A 5,472-nucleotide genomic window follows, 5' to 3' on the forward strand; every position below is an offset into this window, starting at 1 on the left:
AACTGACTTCGTATTCGGGCGACATCGATTTCTGCTCGGCTATTTTCGTTACATTGACTCGTGGACGTCTCGTTTAGTAATGGTTATTGTCGTCCCTTTCTCTCATTTATTGTATTTATGTATATTTACGATGTTGTAAGATATCCTCATATTGTTGCACTTAACAACAAAGGAAACATGGGTCATAGAATTCATTTGTAACTTTGGTACAATAATAACGCTTTACACCATTATGACCACTGCACGTCTTCGGTCTTGGCTATTTCACCAATATAATTCAAATGAGTTATCTACTGCATATATGTATAAATTACTATCAATTTATTTTTCGTTGAACAGGTTTTTTTCCAAGATTATTTTTATCTGGCGTTCATTTAATTTGTTATTTTGTTTTTACCAGGTTCGTGCAAAAACGAATCCGATTGATTTCGAACATTTACATTATGATAGGTTATAACTTCAGGACGGATCTTTATATGTCCGACTAAAACAGTAAACATATTTATCTAATGTTGTAAATTTTCAAACTGCTCTAAACTCTAGTCGCTTGCTTAAAAAGCTGCAGATGGCGAAATCCTGAAGTTATACCCTAGAATATTATTGAGATTAGAGGATTAAGACAAGAAACACTTGTGACTTGTTGACTTGTGTCCTTATTGGACGTGCTAACTAAATTAACTAAATTTATCTATATAAAGTAATTGCAAAGGGTAAAAGAAACGCATTTTTTGACGATACATGTGTTAATAATTGTGCCAATATTACATTGTAACATTAATATGCGAGATCATCAAGTGACAACTGATACAGCAAGGTTCGAACGACTAGTTATGAAACCCTGACCGACTTCCGGAAATTATAAATAAATCGTCCGCTCCACTTCGAGAATACGTACATAGCTCAAATGATGAATTGCCAAAGATCACTCAACATCTGTCTCAATTGGCCACTTGACACTTTTTGATATAGGTCTTACGACAATTCACTTGGCGTAGCATGGTACTCTTATTTGCATAATAAAACTAAAATTTTAATTAAAAAACTTGCAATGAGCTCAAACACGATACCTCTACTATAAATTGGTGAGAAGTTTTAATGCTGAAGCATCGGGTTAGTGTAACCATGCCATATAATGCTATTGAAGTCACAGAATGCTAAATTTATCCCCTTATACCCCCTTTTTGCTTCGGAGGTTAAAAATTGACCGAACTATTTGAAATCTTGTATATCGTCACCTCCTACCACCGTCATCGTCGAATTAATCATTATTTATATCAGTTAAAACTATTACTTAAATTTAATTATTCAAAGCAAATTTCTTTGTTTCGATCTTATAGTTGTTGGATAAGGTACCTTTGGCCATACCAATAATAATATGTAAATCAGACTAATATTATAAATGTCAATCGCAAATGCTGTCATTTATATATTGTCTTATCATAAACATAATGAGAATTGATAACATTAAGTGCTTAAATATGTATACAAATATGAATTAAAAATAGTTACTGTATAAATCTTGACCGCATGGAATGGTGGCAAGAATGCTAGCAGCATTTCCCCGTTGAATTGCAATTCCGATCCTCTGGGCTAAAAACGAACCAGCCCACCTGTCACCAGTGGAGGCAATAAGGCGAGGTGTTATACTTTTGATGAAGGTTTTTGCACCATTACTCCAAGGGCCAAGTGTTTCGACAGCAAATAATTAACTATAATAAAATTTTATGCCTATGTTTCTTTACACTATCCAGACCTCAGACACTATCATAATACATATTATTCTAAAAGGTTGCTCCGACAGATACAGCGTCCTAGCCGTTACGTTCAAAATTAGTTAGTGGTGTTCGTGATTAATGCACAGAGAGCGTATGCGTGCAAATAGCAAACGTCTATACATACATACATACATTAACAGCCTGTAAATTTCCCACTTCTGAGCTAAGGCCTCTTCTTCATTTGTGGAGAAGGTTTGAAGCATATTCCTCCACGCTGCTCCAATTTCGTTCACCGCCGAGCACGAGATTAATCATAAACACAAATTAACCACATGAAAATTCAGTGGTGCTTGCCTGGGTTTGAACCCTCAATTATCGGTTAAGATGCACGCGTTCTAACTACTGGGCCATCTCGGCTCTAATCTATCCAATTATTATAAATGCGAAAGTAACTCCAAGGAAAGATATAGGCTTTATATGCCCAAAACCTGTCGACCAACCCCTAAAACAACAACGAAGCTGAGGGCGATAACTAGTTTTATAGGTATATACGTATATTTATGTTTTTATCGATCAGAAATAAAGACGAGCCGTTCAAATATTCGAACGAAAAGGAAAAATACGTACAGACTGTCAGACATACCTAAATAATTTGGAGTGATTTATATCGCGTTTACGTTTGGGGAGGTATTTTAGTGATACTTTAGCCGGTTATGAAAGACATTTAAAATAAATGTCTTATTTCATCATCTAAGTTGTTTACTTCTTATACTTAATTTTTATATTATAATGATGGTAGGTATCGATGGTAAATGTTAAAAATCTTAAATGCAGGTAATGTCTAATATACAATAGGGCGTTGATAGCGCCGAAATAACTACTGAACCACCCGTGGTACCTATTCTGTCTTTTCGGGATGCCACGTGGTCGCTCGCGTATTCTACTATGTCGCCCGGTTGACGATTGGCCCGCCTGGCGCCTATGCGGGCTCTAACCCTAAGAAAGATCAGAGGGTTTGCTACGAAACCCTCCACCATCGCGAGGATTGTTCATTTTTTGTTCATAAACTCCGAACTCCGATTCGAAGGGAAAATTCTGCAAGTATTCTTTCTATAATGGTAGTCATGATTTATACGGTAGCAATTTTTTTATTGTACTTATTTAATCTATAAGACTGAGAATAAAATACACAATTATCAAATTTAAATAACTGTTTGTTATATTTGCATAAATAAATAATTAAGTATTCGATATGTATAAGAGACAAAATAATACAATAAAATTTAATGTGAAAACTTGTTTGTATCCTTATGCCGAATTAGCATCTACAATATAGAATCATTGACACAAACATTACCTTTTACGAAATATCCTATACTAAATGTATTTGAATGAGGTTAAATAACTTAGTTTTAGTAACATCGTAACGTTACACAACATGTAAGTACGCTTCATATGAAGTTGCATTGTTTATAACTGATAGAGGTCACTGAAACAAATACAGTACTAAGTAATATAAATCTCGTTTAAACGCGCCAACCTTGTTTTTTTTTCGCAAATCTTCTTGAATGAAATAGCCTATTTATTGAGAAAAGTTAGTCCCATAGGGGCGAAGCAGTGAAATCAGGTTTAACTAAGGGGGAAACCACGCGGAGCAACTAGTAAACGAACAAATGAAAAATATTTTATTTATTATATAATTTATAATCTTTTTTGTCCCACCTACAAAATACACAATCTCTGCCTAATAGCTTATAGCGGTATTTTCCTGTGATAGATTAACAAACGTCTAACTTTATTATGAATAAAAAAGTAAACATGAGCATAAAATAAAAAGTGTAGGCACATGTTTATTTAGCTTCAAAATAAGAATGTTCTTGGTTATATTTATGTTGTAATTATTTAAATTAATTAAAACAGGGATATTAACATATCGTTTTGAATTTGGCACGATCAAACATATTCACTATTTTTCAATTCAATTCAATTCAATTCATAGTTTAATGGCTTTTAGTTGTGCCGACAGGGCACAGATTTTCGCCAATGTCACGTAGGATGGAGAAGACATTAACTTTTTTCTATAATAGTAAGAGACAAGGACACGGGACATTGAAAACGACAGATAGGGCTGCCTATATGACGTAAACCAGAAATTTGCATAGCTCTGAAACTATTTAACTTTAATCTCAGGGTTAAAGTAGAGCTAGAGTTTATTAATAACCCACACAACTACTAGAACTGCTACTTGTATCATGTTTGAGTTTAGTTTTGAAATCGCTGAGGAAATATTATTTGTACAGGTCGGTTTAGCTGCGATTCGATGACATGTAAAAATGTTATTAACAAGGGATAAGTGTTTTAGCTAGGCAGTAAATAAATAATCACTATCTTTAGAAAACAGGTAACAACACCCTGAGGTACATCAGCTCAAAAAGATCGGTCAAATAGCCTATGAACGAAACTAGCAACTAACACTTGAAGACGAATTGATTTGGAAATAGCTTCAAGGATTTTACAGTCAACAGCGATATTAGCAGTTACATACCTATAAAACATCAATGAAATAACAGATATGGATCTAATTTGGTCCTTATTGTAGGTGAAATGGTTTTTTCAAAGTTTCTATAGTACTAGTAGGTAAAAAAAGTTTTTTTTTATTAATTAACTTTTTAAATACATCACGTACTTGTACAATCAATACATTTAAAATTATCGTGTTTGAAATTAAAAAAATCTTTATATTTTATCTACTACATCAATATTAACAGTAATCCCATTCATCGCTTATAAACCGCATGCGATTCCTCAGAAATTAGTCATACAATTTTCCTTGTTGGTTTTTATCCGATATTGGTCAGTACGAGTAAATGAGTTTCTTACCGAGTAAATGATGTCAATGAAGATCATATTACAAGAAAATCTTTTAGCTTAGCAATAGATACATATTACAATACAATATATACAATAACTTTAAGTTCGTCACAATATTAAATTGATTAATAGATCATAACATGGTATTTTAGTTCGATTTTCAGCGTAAATGTAATTCACGCGAAATCAATGGTAGTATTGCAGAGACGCGCGTCTTACAAATCTAGGCAATTAATAAATAATATTTACTAATCTATATTTCGAATAGAAATGCAACGAAGCCGTGAAAAATCAAACAAACAGAATAAAAAGGAAACTTATAAACGCACAGACCCTATAGTTTTACAGACGACATACCATGTGCAAAATGTCTTTAAAAAAACTTTCTAAATTATCTATTAAAACTTTCTAAATTAATTACCCAAAATAGTTTATTAGGTATACTTTTCATATAATCTGACTAGAAGCCAGAAAACCCCTGAAACCCCTAGTTAAATCTAATAGCATTGGACAATCATCTATTTTATTCAGTACTTACTCTTTTTTAATTTAGTATGAAACCATAACAAGCATCTACAACAAATAATATGAAAGAACATAAAATATGAAGCTGGTATTTAAATATTAATCATACATAATTTCTAAGCATAAAAATAATACGGATTAATTTATAAATAAGAATATTTATTCCGTTAACGCGGTTTATAGTTTCAGGCCTTGCTCTCGATCGTAATTCTTTGCATTAAGGTCAAATGCGAATCTGCAAGTAACCAAAATTGCCTGACTTAATATATTACAATGTGGAACATCATTTCCTGCCGCTAAATACAGTATGTGACTTAGCTTTTGTGATTTTTATGGTTCCGTATCACTAAAGGAAAAGATC

The sequence above is a fragment of the Vanessa atalanta genome, chromosome 16, assembly GCF_905147765.1.
Source record: "Vanessa atalanta chromosome 16, ilVanAtal1.2, whole genome shotgun sequence".
Classification (NCBI taxonomy): Eukaryota; Metazoa; Arthropoda; class Insecta; order Lepidoptera; family Nymphalidae; genus Vanessa; species Vanessa atalanta.